The sequence below is a fragment of the Aethalodelphis obliquidens genome, unplaced genomic scaffold, assembly GCF_003676395.1.
Source record: "Aethalodelphis obliquidens isolate GAN/ISIS:26980383/991018 unplaced genomic scaffold, ASM367639v1 scaffold2, whole genome shotgun sequence".
In the NCBI taxonomy this organism is placed as follows: domain Eukaryota; kingdom Metazoa; phylum Chordata; class Mammalia; order Artiodactyla; family Delphinidae; genus Aethalodelphis; species Aethalodelphis obliquidens.
In genome coordinates, this window is record NW_020837946.1 from 45480986 (window position 1) to 45494373 (window position 13388).

Genomic DNA, 13388 nt, shown 5'->3' on the forward strand with positions numbered 1-13388 from the left:
GAAAAACTGAAAGCATTTCCACTAAGATCAGGAAAAAGACAAGGTTGCCCACTCTCACCACTCTTATTCAACATAGTTTTGGAAGTTTTAGCCATAGCAATCAGAGAAGGAAAGGAAATAAAAGGAATCCAAATTGGAAAAGAAGAAGTAAAGCTGTCACTGTTTGCAGATGACATGATACTATACATAGAGAATCCTAAAGATGCTACCAGAAAACTACTAGAGCTAATCAAAGAATTTGGTAAAGTAGCAGGATACAAAATTAATGCACAGAAATCTCTGGCATTCCTATACACTAACGATGAAAAATCCGAAAGTGAAATCAAGAAAACACTCCCATTTACCATTGCAACAAAAAGAATAAAATATCTAGGAATAAACCTACCTGAGGAGACAAAAGACCTGTATGCAGAAAATTATAAGACACTGATGAAAGAAATTAAAGATGATACAAATAGATGGAGAGATATACCATGTTCTTGGATTGGAAGAATCAACATTGTGAAAATGACTCTACTACCTAAAGCAATCTACAGATTCAGTGCAATCCCTATCAAACTACCACTGGCATTTTTCACAGAACTAGAACAAAAAATTCCACAATTTGTATGGAAACACAAAAGACCCCGAACAGCCAAAGCAATCTTGGGAACGAAAAATGGAGCTGGAGGAATCAGGCTCCCTGACTTCAGACTATACTACAAAGCTACAGTAATCAAGACAGTATGGTACTGGCACAAAAACAGAAAGATAGATCAATGGAACAGGATAGAAAGCCCAGAGATAAACCCACGCACATATGCTCACCTTATCTTTGATAAAGGAGGCAGGAATGTACAGTGGAGAAAGGACAGCCTCTTCAATAAGTGGTGCTGGGAAAACTGGACAGGTACATGTAAAAGTATGAGATTAGATCACTCCCTAACACCATACACAAAAATAAGCTCAAAATGGATTAAAGACCTAAATGTAAGGCCAGAAACTATCAAACTCTTAGAGGAAAACATAGGCAGAACACTTTATGACATAAATCACAGCAAGATCCTTTTTGACCTACCTCCTAGAGTAATGGAAATAAAAACAAAAATAAACAAATGGGACCTAATGAAACTTCAAAGCTTTTGCACAGCAAAGGAGACCATAAACAAGACCAAAAGACAACCCTCAGAATGGGAGAAAGTGTTTTCAAATGAGGCAACTGACAAAGGATGAATCTCCAAAATGTATAAGTAGCTCATGCAGCTCAATAACAAAAAAACAAACAATCCAATCCAAAAATGGGCAGAAGACCTAATAGACATTTCTCCAAAGAAGATATACAGACTGCCAACAAACACATGAAAGCATGCTCAACATCATTAATCATTAGAGAAATGCAAATCAAAACTACAATGAGATATCATCTCACACTGGTCAGAATGGCCATCATCAAAAAATCTAGAAACAATAAATGCTGGAGAGGGTGTGGAGAAAAGGGAACACTCTTGCAGTGCTGGTGGGAATGTGAACTGGTTCAGCCACTATGGAGAACAGTATGGAGGTTCCTTAAAAAAACTACAAATAGAACTACCATATGACCCAGCAATCCCACTACTGGGCATACACCCTGAGAAAACCAAAATTCAAAAAGAGTCATGTACCAAAATGTTCATTGCAGCTCTATTTATAATAGCCCGGAAATGGAAGCAACCTTAAGTGCCCATCATTGGATGAATGGATAAAGAAGATGTGGCACATATATACAATGGAATATTACTCAGCCATAACAAGAAACGAAATTGAGCTATTTGTAATGAGGTGGATAGACCTAGAGTCTGTCATACAGAGTGAAGTAAGTCAGAAAGAGAAAGACGAATACCGTATGCTAACACATATATATGGAATTTAAGAAAAAAAATGTCATGAAGAACCTAGGGGTAAGACAGGAATAAAGACACAGACCTACTGGAGAACGGACTTGAGGATATGGGGAGGGGGAAGGGTGAGCGGTGACAGGGCTAGAGAGAGGCATGGACATATACACACTAACAAACGTAAGGTAGATAGCTAGTGGGAAGCAGCCTCATGGCACAGGGAGATCAGCTCTGTGCTTTGTGACCGCCTGGAGGGGTGGGATTGGGAGGGTGGGAGGGAGGAAGACGCCAGAGGGAAGAGAGATGGGAACATATGTATATGTATAACTGGTTCACTTTGTTATAAAGCAGAAACTAACACACCATTGTAAAGCAATTATACTCCATTAAAGATGAAAAAAAAAAAAAGCATTTAAAGACAACCTCCTCTCACATTTTTTTTTTTTTTTTGCGTTACGCGGGCCTCTGACTGTTGTGGCCTCTCCTGTTGCGGAGCACAGGCTTCAGACGCACAGGCTCAGTGGCCATGGTTCACGGGCCTAGCTGCTCCGCGGCATGTGGGATCCTCCCGGACTGGGGCACGAACCCGTGTCCCCTGCATCGGCAAGCGGACTCTCAACCACTGCGCCACCAGGGAAGCCCCCCCTCTCACATTTTTAAAATTCTGACTCTGCTTTTCTTCTTTGTTTTTTTAAACATCTTTATTGGAGTATAATTGCTTTACAATGGTGTGTTAGTTTCTGCTTTATAACAAAGTGAATCAGCTTTACATATATGTATATCCCCATACCTCTTCCCTCTTGCATCTCCCCCACTCTTACCCTCCCTATCCCACCCCTCTAGGTGGTCACAAAGAACGGAGCTGATCTCCCTGTGCTATGCGGCTGCTTCCCACTAGCTGTCGGTTTTACATTTGGTAGTTTATATATGTACATGCCACTCAATGGAATATTACTCAGCCATATAAAGAAATGAAGTTGAGTTATCTGTAGTGACTCTGCTTTTTGCCAGTGTTACCTGTGTACTATTTGAGTATCTGCTCAGGGACTTTATCCAAGATAGAGACAACACTCTGAGATGCAATCTTTATCAGTTTTTAAAACTGAAAGGGCCTTACCTACTTCAGATGTCTCCATTATCAAATACGTTTAACTCCCTTTAGAAGCTGTTTATATATTTTTTAAGCCCCACCTATGGGTTGAAATAACCTGTAAAGTAGTAAATGAAAATTAAGTTTGAAAGAAAAATTTGTGAATTAAATGAGGGTGATAAATAAAATATGCAATGAGAGTCATGGAAGGCCTCTAAAACTAAGTGAGAAACAATTATTTCTCATTTATTGATTGTTTCATCAAGGCCAAAATACATGGAGGGCCAAGGATGAGCAGGTCACTGGGCTAGTGTTTCAGGTTCTCTAACCACTGCACTCCTTGTGCCAAAGTAATGTCTCACTATATGCGAACTGGCCATCTGTTTCTCCCAAAATGCCTGTCGTGCCAATAAATCCCATCTATAAGGGTCCTGCCCTCACCCTCCTGCTAAGAGATTAACCTGCCAGGAAGCACTTGGCATAACCCTTCGCCTCTGAGGAGACTAGAGTGAGCACCTGAGCTAAGACTACATCATCTAAGGCTTAAGCGGGGCCCTTGTGCAAAAGCTCCACCTAAACAACGTAACAGTGGGTTACCTGAACCAAGGACATGTTCTAGATTCTGAACTCTGACATGGAAAAGAATCAGACTATTTGGGGCAGAAAAATAAGACGCAGGGAGAAAATGCTTAACAGATGTTCTGAGGAAGTAGAAATCATGAAGAATAACTACTATGAGTGATCAGAAACTGAGTCAGAAGAAAGAGAAATATAGAGAGAGGATGCTGGTACCAGCGGGAAAAGCAGACGGAAGGTAGCTACATCATTCCAGCGGCAGAGAATCAACTCTGTCACTAGGGGGCAGAGAGGCAATCAGCTCAGAGATGTACTGGTTACTTCCCATTTCTTAATCTCAGTCCATCTTCCCTGGGTTCCCTTAAAGGCTAGACACATGTCTGGGACGCCTGTCTTTTTCATTCCTAAACATAACCTTACTGAAGCGAGCCCTTTTCCTCGCATCAAAAGAGACTAACATCATCTCTTCTGTCTGGGCTCAACAGTCACCTAAGGAATCAGTCTTAAAACCACAAATGAACAAAACTTCACCATATATAACATTGTAAAAATAATAGGAAAAAAATGGTATCAAATTAATACATTCTCAAAGAATTATAGTAATCCAATGAAAAGGAAAAAATGCCACACAAATTTATACAGCTCAAATCACTGAGAAAAAGTGTACTCTCCAAAAAAGAAAATATGCTCTACATCTTGTAGACATCTGTTCTCCTACAGCTAATTCAAAAGCAAAAACAAACAAATCTGTGCTGATTTTTCTCATTCTTTATAAGAACAATAAAGCAAACACAATTTATCTATGGCTTCTGTATTTTCTTTGCTATGTGTAAAACATTTTTTTAACTCAAGGCTTAGACTGTATCAATATAGCCAAAAATATAATACATTCTTTTCAATCTTACGGACCTCCCAACACCAGGTAGTTCATACATATTTTTCCTAGATTATCCTTAGTTATATATTAGATTTTATTTTCCTATATTATAAAATATTAGGTACAGAATTTTTACCATACTTAAAAATGATATCCTGCAGGGGGGAAGAAGGAAGGAGGATGAGAAAAAGGGAAAGAGAGGGTCAAAAGGAAGAAGAAGAGAGGATATAGGATGTAGAAAGGATGTAAAGGAGAAATGAAAGGATGCAACGTGGGGGAGGAGAAGGGAGGCAAAGGACGAATGCTTACAGTGTGCCATGGAGCATCACCACATCCTTACCCCCAGGCTTCACTGCAGGTCCCCACCCACCCACTCTAGAGCCAAAGCACAGTAGGGAAGAGAGCAAATAGGCTTTTCCATTTCTCATTCATTGATGTTGGTCACTCATCTTACTGGCTGAAGGACATGCTGATTGTTCTGACTCACAGCCTCCTCCCTCCTGAAGCCACCCACGCTGGTAAGAGGATACAGACACCCACATTCCTAATTGTGTATCCCTTCTGTGGGCCTCAGTATATAACTGTTACTAACTTGGTACCTGTCTGAGTTTCTAGGATAATACTGTACTTCTGTCACACCTCCAGAACTAAAACTTGATAAATAAATCCTACTCGATGACATGGGCTGACCTAGAACTCAAAAAAAAAAACCTGTGAAAGCCCAGGATATATATGTATTAAATGCCATCTGATTCTCCGTGGCTGTGTCAGACCCATAAGTCAATGCTCCCTGTTGCTTCATCCTGAACTGGAGCTAATATATTTTCTCAAAAGCGGCTGGAGGTAGTCTAAGGTAACTTTGGACACAATGGTTCTGTCCACCCACTGGAACTCAACTGTCTGCCCTATGGCTAAGGCAACTTCCCCAGCCCGTGCCCTCTCCTTTATCCCTTCCGTCAGTTCACACAGAGACAGACAAATGCTGAGATAAGAGAAAAACTGGAATCATTGCTCCAGTAACTAAAATTCATTCATTTAACCAATATTTATTGAGCGTTAGGGATATGTCCAGACGGCAGAGATATAATGATGAACAAGACAGATTCTCTGCCCTCGAGTAACTTATGTTCTATTTATCTGCATATATAAACCAAAATCTAACGACATACAAAGGTAAAATCATTGTCTGTTTTTTACTACAACAAATAAAAATATGTGAGCTCTCTTCTTGGAGACAGACCACTCCAAATGAGTTGGGCTTCATTAGAACACGGATGCAGATGCTGAGGGCCTAGTACCATGAACCTGGTACTCCGAACATGCTGTTTGGGATGTAAAATCTTCACTTTCCTCTGTGAATTCTCTCCACAGGCATCTCTGTACCAATAAGTTACCCAGGTAATCCTGGGAATCTGAAAGTGTTCTCAGTGGGCACTTCCCATCCATGTAACAGGACTGCAAACTCCCACGAAGAAAGCCAACAGGAATTTCTCTGGTATTTGCCAGCACAGCATTGCGAAAGGGCTTCTGATTACTTGAGCACCATTGGCAGGATGATCGGATAGGAAACAACAAGGACTTATTTAACTATAGCAAATGATTCTTCTGAGCAACACAGAGGGAGGTAGGCTAGTTCTAAATAAGAGAGATGATAAAGTAGCCATGGCATACATTAAAACCACTGCATGTAAATTGAAGATTTTTAATACACCTTCTGAAAAACTGCAAACACAATCTATTACAAGCAATATTACACAAGCATATGAAGTATAACTAGCAAGACCATTGCCACTGGTCAGCTCCCAAAGGTGTCACAAATTAGATAAGTCGAAATAAGCCCTTATCTTCATGATTGTCAAAGCTGCTCTGCTCCCAAATTTTTCAACTAGGAAAATGTTGCCAGCTCTTCAAGTTACATCATGTTTCTCCCCTTTACTCAACTCCCTATAGCCTGTCACCATGTCTTGTCCATTTAACTTTTAAAAGAGCTCTAGAATCTACTGCATCTTCTCCATTCCCTCTGCCCGACGTTAATAACACTCTGCCGTGAATCGGACTAACTCTCCTTACCTATATGTTTCCCCCAGATCTTACTCTACCTCCTGGCAGCAATAGCTTGGAAATGCAAATCTTGATTCTGCCACCCACCAATTAACCATCCTTCAGTGCAGCCTTGGAATCAGCAGGATAAATTTTACACTCCTCCATAACTTGGTCCCTGCAAACACTGCTAAACCCAACTCTCGTCAACCATTACTTGATGTATATCCATTGCTTTCAATAGTTCCTGTTCAATGGATTCAATTCCCTGAGTGACCAGAAAGTTATTGCAAAGCATCTTCAAATCGACAGGTGCACCAAGTACCTTCTATAGACTAAAAATGTCACACACGAAGACATACTATAACTGTTCAAAGGTGTAAACTGTTCAAAGGTGTAAAAATGAACCCTTGAAAGTACCAAAGGAAAATAGATGTTATAACTCTGAATTCTCACAAGTACAATGACAAAAATAATATTTTCCAGAAGATAAAACAGGCAATGATGTTAATAGAAAAGTTATTAAGAATTGGGAAGGAGATAATTTTTTTCAAAATTTAGTATTTCCACTGTTCCTGGGAAATGAAGAGTGGAAAGGGCTTTCCAGTCACTTAGACAGCTATATCTTCCACCTGTCTTTAAAAGCCATGTTTTTTTTTTTTAATTAGACAGAACCCACCTCCTATTAAGCATCAGTTTCTTTTTCTGTACCTACTCTATTCCTTTAACTGGTTGGAAGTAAGTGGTGATAATTCTCCAGATGCTTCAATTGTCACATATTTGATAGAAAAAGCCACTGTGCACACCAAAGGAATCAAAGAATGTTCTACTCTCTTGGCCAGTATTACCTAGCAACCTTCTTAATCAGATAATAGAGAAAGAAATAGAGAGAAAGAATCCACACTCTGCAATGTTCAGAGGCTTGTGAAAGAAAGACAATCATTTAATATCTTGGCATATGGCTAGGAGGACTGTAGCTACTATTTCTGTGAAAGCCCTGGAGTCATCGATGAATGTAAATTTAAGACTTTAGAAGAACAAGCAACAAATTAACAGGCGTACTTGTAAGTCCCTCAGGCACTTAATACGGGAATCAAATTCACATCTGTTCAGTGTCAAAAGGACATAAACCGTCCACTGTTTTGTTTTGTTTATAAACATGTGCAGGTGAGTAAGGCATCATCAATTATACCACCTGCAGAAATAAGTCAGTTACATATGTAGAACAATGCTTTTCCTCTTTATATTATAAACCCTAAAAGGTTTTAAAATGTACAAATGCCTGGGCGCTATGCATTTCTAACTTAAATAGTATGAAATAAGGCTTAGGTATGTGTTTCTTGAAAATGACTGGAGAGAAAGGTGTCTGTGGCATAAAATAATAAGTGAATAAATGAAGGAGTGATTGACATAAATGAAGACACCTACTTCCTATCAAATACGTTTACAGAGCAGATCATGTTTTGAATGCTGCATACAATATTTAGCACTTAATATCTAATGGCCAAGATATCTGTAATTGTCATCTGCTCAATATTACACAATACAAACAGTTTAGAAAGGCAAAGAGCTTCAAATTGCTAATTTGTTGGGGAAAATAAGTTTTCAGGTTTATGTCACCATGAAAGAGGAGCTCTTTCCGTGATTGCATGGAATGGCAATAGCCTTCAAGTGTGTGGTAACTCATGATATATTAAAACCAAGACTGTTCTTTGGGCTACTTACTTTTCAGTTTTTATAACGATAATAAAATTAAATATCGACTTCTACAATAAAATTTCTAGAAGGCAGTTTGTGTCTTATTGCCCCGCCTCAAAATAAGCAGATCATATCTTCCTAACCTTCCAGAAACAGCAGCCAAACAGTTTCCACTCAGTCTCTTCCTCCAGCATCCCATCAGACAAGAGCACTGCCAAGTGTACAGAGATCAAGCACTGTGCACACCCTACCCAACCAAAGACCAAATGGCTCACCACTGACGTAGTCAACATTAACAATTAAATCAATCTTCTGGTTAAGAAATCAGAATAAAGGCTTCACAGGTGGAAGCAGCTCTTACAGCCAAAGGGCTTTCCACAATTTGACACATCCAAGATTTGGTGCCAGAAAAGGTGATGAAAACCTTGGAATGTTTCTAGCAGAGGAAATTTTCACTGCTTGAAAAATCAGTGTTAAAAAAAAATGTAGAGTTGTTTACAGTGCTCAATCAGGATTCTTTAAAAGCTATGCTAAGTATAGACTTTTTGGGTTGGGATTGAAGAGCTTTCTGTTTGAAATTTATTAGCAGTTCAGAGTAGAAATGAAGCCTGTTTTGGTCAGAATACATTCTTTTTAGTCATGAGGGATACTTTATAAGATCATAACTAGAGAATCTGAGAATGAACTAGGTAAAATCATCAGCGTAAACCCATGAGGCACTAACTACAGGATGTCAGTCAAAGAGAATGAAGATCAAGAGGCAGCGGAGCTTATTTCCAAGGGGGAAACAAAATTCTCCGACATTGAAGAGTTCACATCTCGTTACAAAATGTTAACAAATCTTGATAATCAAGATATTTTTAGGGCTTCCCTGGTGGCGCAGTGGTTGAGAGTCCGCCTGCCGATGCAGGGGACACGGGTTCGTGCCCCGGTCCGGGAAGATCCCACATGCCGCGGAGCAGCTGGGCCCGTGCGCCATGGTCGCTGAACCTGCGCGTCTAGAGCCTGTGCTCCGCAACGGGAGAGGCCACAAAAGTGAGAGGCCCGTGTACAAAAAAAAAAAAAAAAAAAAAAAAAAGATATTTTTAAAGCAACTATAGTCATAAAATATGGAACAATCACAAAATAAACACTGAAAGCCTCTACATTTAGCTAGCCCCCAACATTTTTCCTACTCTATTTACTTACCTATTCTTTCCTTTCTGTGATAAGGACTCTGACACATCACCTTGCACAATTCCTAAAGCTTACCAATGTATAAGCAACATCTCAAATTGAGTTCACTTTTTTCTTCTTATTGAAGTATAGTTGATTTATAATGTGCTAGTTTCAGGTGTATAGCAAAGTGATTCAATTACACACACGTATTTTTTTAAGATTCTTTTCCCTTATAGTTTATTACAAAATATTGAGTATAGTTCCCTGTGCTATACAGTAGGTCCTTGTTGGTTATCTATTTTATATATAGTAGTGTGTATATGTTAATCCCAAACTCCTAATTTATCCCTCTCCCCACCCTTCCCCTTTGGTAGTCAGAAGTGTGTTTTCTATGCCTGTGAGTCTCTTTCTGTTTTGTAAATAAGTTCATTTGTACCTTTTTTTTTTTGATTCCACATAAAAGTGATATCATATGATATTTGTCTTTGGCTTATTTCACTTAGTATGATAATCTCTAGGTCCATCTGTGTTGCTGCAAATGGCATTTTTCACTCTTTCTTATGGCTGAGAAATATTCCATTGCATATATATACCACTTTTTTTTCAGGGGAGAGCGTGAACACAGTCCCCCACTACCACAAACTATGCAGTCGAGTTTCCCACCTTTGGGGAAATCACAGGGGTCAGCACACCCGCAGTGCAATGGATGAGCCTCACCCTGGGAAAACCACCTTTGTGATCACGGTATATACCACTTCTTTATCCACTCATCTGTCGATGGACATTTGGGTTGCTTCCATGTCTTGGCTATTGTAAATAGTGCTGCAGTGAACACTGGGGTGCATGTATCTTTTCGAATTATAGTTTTCTCTGGATATATGCCCAGGAGTGGGATTGCAGGATCATACGGTAACTCTATTTTTAGTTTTCTAAGGAATCTCCATACTGTTGTCCATAGTGACTGCACCAATGTATTGGGTTGGTCAAAAAGTTGGTTCAGGTTTTCCCGTAACCTCTTATGGAAAAACCCGAACAAATGTTTTGGCCAATCCAATACATTCCCACCAACAGTGTAGGAGGGTTCCTTTTTCTCCACACCCTCTCCAGTATTTATTATCTGTTGACTCTTTGATGATGGCCATTTGGATTGGAATGAGGTGACACCTCTTTGTAGTTTTGGTTCGCATTTCTCTGATAATTAGAGATTGTGAGCATCTTTTCATGTGCCTGTTGGCCATTTGTATGTCTTCTTTGGAAAATGTCTGTTTAGATCTTCTGCCCATTTTTTGATCGGGGTGTTTGTTTTTTTGATATTGAGTTGTACGATCTGTTTGTATATTTTGGAAATTAATCCATTGTTGGTCCTATCATTTGCAAATACAAGTCCTATAGTACTGTTAATGTCACGTGAAAAAACAAAGTATTTTCCTTCTAAAATTATAAGAAAAAAGAACAATCAACTATTTTAGGCCTGTCACCTCTCTTCAGGAAAATTAAAATTAATACTAAATGGGCATCATTTTTTAATTCACCTGCCTCTTATATCCATAACTATTAAGCCATTTTTATTCACCACCACTTTTATTTAAAACAACGTGACAGGAACTTCCCTGGTGGCGCAGTGGTTAAGACTCCGCCTGCCAATGCAGGGGACACAGGTTCGATCCCTGGTCCAGGAAAACCCCACATGCCACAGAGCAACTAAGCCAGAGAGCCACAACTACTAAAGTCCGCACGTCTAGAGCCCACGCTCTGCAACGAGAAACCAATGCAATGAGAAGCACGTGCACTGCAAGGAAGCATAGCTCCTGCTTGCCGAAACTATAGAAAGCCCACACACAGCAGCAAAAACCCAATGCAGCCAAAATAAATAAATAAAAATAAATAAATAAATTTATTTTAAAAATGTGACAACTTTTTCCATGAGACAAATTTGATCACAACCCAATTAAAGGTTTTGATTTTGCAGGTTGTAGAATCATGAAACAAACATAACAGGAAATTTATTTATTAACCTGCTAGAGGAGAATAACGTTCTAAAAATTTGGATTAGATCGATAGATAATTTGAGTTAGTAGATAATAGCTTATGTCAGTGTTTTCACTCATTTTAAGGACTGTTAAACATAATCACAGCACCATTTATTTCTCCTCCATAGCTTGTATTAGGCTCACTCTGGAGCCTAATTAATTATCAGTGACTACATCTGTTTTGCTCACTGCTCTATCTCCAACATTTGGTACAATGCCTGCCACATAATTGTAACTCAACACATACATGTTGAAAGAAAAAAATAATGTTTAAAAATATATAAGGGGGCTTACCTGGTGGCGCAGTGGTTGAGAGTCCGCCTGCCAATGCAGGGGACACGGTTCGTGCCCCGGTCCGGGAGGATCCCACATGCCGCGGAGCGGCTAGGCCCATGGGCCATGGCCGCTGAGCCTGCGCGTCCGGAGCCTGTGCTCCGCAAACGGAGAGGTCATAACAGTGAGAGGCCCGCGTACCGCCAAAAAAAAAAAATATATATATATATATGGAAGTGAGAGCAGGGTGATACTTGAAATTTTTATGTATTTCTTTGGCATCCAAATCCAATTTAAAGTGTTAAATTTATCCATAAAGAAAATTATCATTGATAAGCCTTCCAATACATCTTTGTAACTATCCTGTAACTGTGTTGGCATTTTTTTAAAAATCAAAAAGAATTTGTAGTTCTCTTCTCAAAATAAAAAGACCTAAAAGCCAAAAGAATATAGCTGAGTCCATTATCCACTATATAACTAAAATGCTAGACTGATCACTTTTTTTTTTTCCGGTACGGGGGCCTCTCACCGCTGTGGCCACTCCTGTTGTGGGTCCTCAGAAAATTAAAGGAGCTACTATATGATCCAGCAATTCCACTTCTGGGTATTTATTTGAAGAAAACTAAAACTAAAACTCAAAAAGATATCTGCACCCCCATATTCATTGTAGCATTATTTACAACAGCCAAAATATGGAAACAACCTAAGTGTCCATCAACAGATGAATGGATAAGGAAAATGTTATGTATATATTTTGCCATAGACAAAAATGAAATCTTGCCATTTGAGACAACATAGTTGGAACTTGAGGGCATTATGCTAACTGTAATAACTGAGAAAGACCAATACCATATGATTTCACTTACATATGGAATCTAAAAGAGAAAAAAACAAGGCCGTAGATTACAGATAACAGACTGGTGGTTGCCAAAGGCAGAAGGTGGGCGGTGGGCAAAATGAATGAAGGGGATCAAAAGGTATAAACTTACAGTTATAAAATAAATAAGTCACAGAGACGTACAGCACAGCAATTATAGTTAATAAAACTGTACTGCATATTTGAAAGTTGTGAAAAGAGTAGCTCTTAAAAGTTCTCAAGAAAAAGAATTCTGTAACTATGTATCGTGATGGATATTAACTAGACTTACTGTGGCTATCATTTCACTATGTATACAAATGCCAAAACCTTATGTTGTGCACTTGAAACTAATTTGATTTTCTATGTCAATTATACCTCATATTAAAAAAAAATAAAACCTTACAGATGGAAAAAAAGGCCAATGTTCATGATTTTAATCAAACAATGAACGTTACAAAGGATGCTATTAGAAACAAGCTTATTTTTCTTTACTTTTCTTCATGTAAAACACTGCAAGAAGTAAGCAGTCCTAAACTTTATAATGTGCAAATTCTATTTTAATGTTATTAAATGTCTCCTAAAATAGTTTTTTATTTCTATCATAATATGTAAGGAAAAAAATATCAGAAAAACAACCATGTAAGATATATATACATCCTTTTATTTGTTTGTGATTTTATAGTTTTTCTCCCATAACTTTGTTTTTAGGATCTTATGATTATTATTAAAAATAAACATATCCTTTTTCCAATCACCCCAAAAAATATTAACTATTATTCATTTACCCTAAATTTAATATTCAATAGAAAATAATTTATTAGGCAATCAGGTAAACTTAGTGGTTTAGTTGTTTTTTGTTTTTTATTTGCAGTACGCGGGCCTCTCACTGTTGTGGCCTCTCCCGTTGCGGAGCACAGGCTCCGGACGCGCAGGC

The 13388-nt window shown here is 38.7% G+C and overlaps 1 protein-coding gene and 1 non-coding gene across 4 annotated transcripts in view; both read right to left on the bottom strand.

Annotated features, from left to right (window-relative positions):
* GULP1 (GULP PTB domain containing engulfment adaptor 1) overlaps positions 1–13388 on the bottom strand; it is a 267960-nt gene that overhangs the window by 191682 nt on the left and 62890 nt on the right. The window lies entirely within an intron of this gene.
* LOC113605469 (U1 spliceosomal RNA) lies at positions 9897–10055 on the bottom strand. The gene has a single exon (XR_003427240.1). It is a non-coding gene; the product is annotated as a U1 spliceosomal RNA (small nuclear RNA).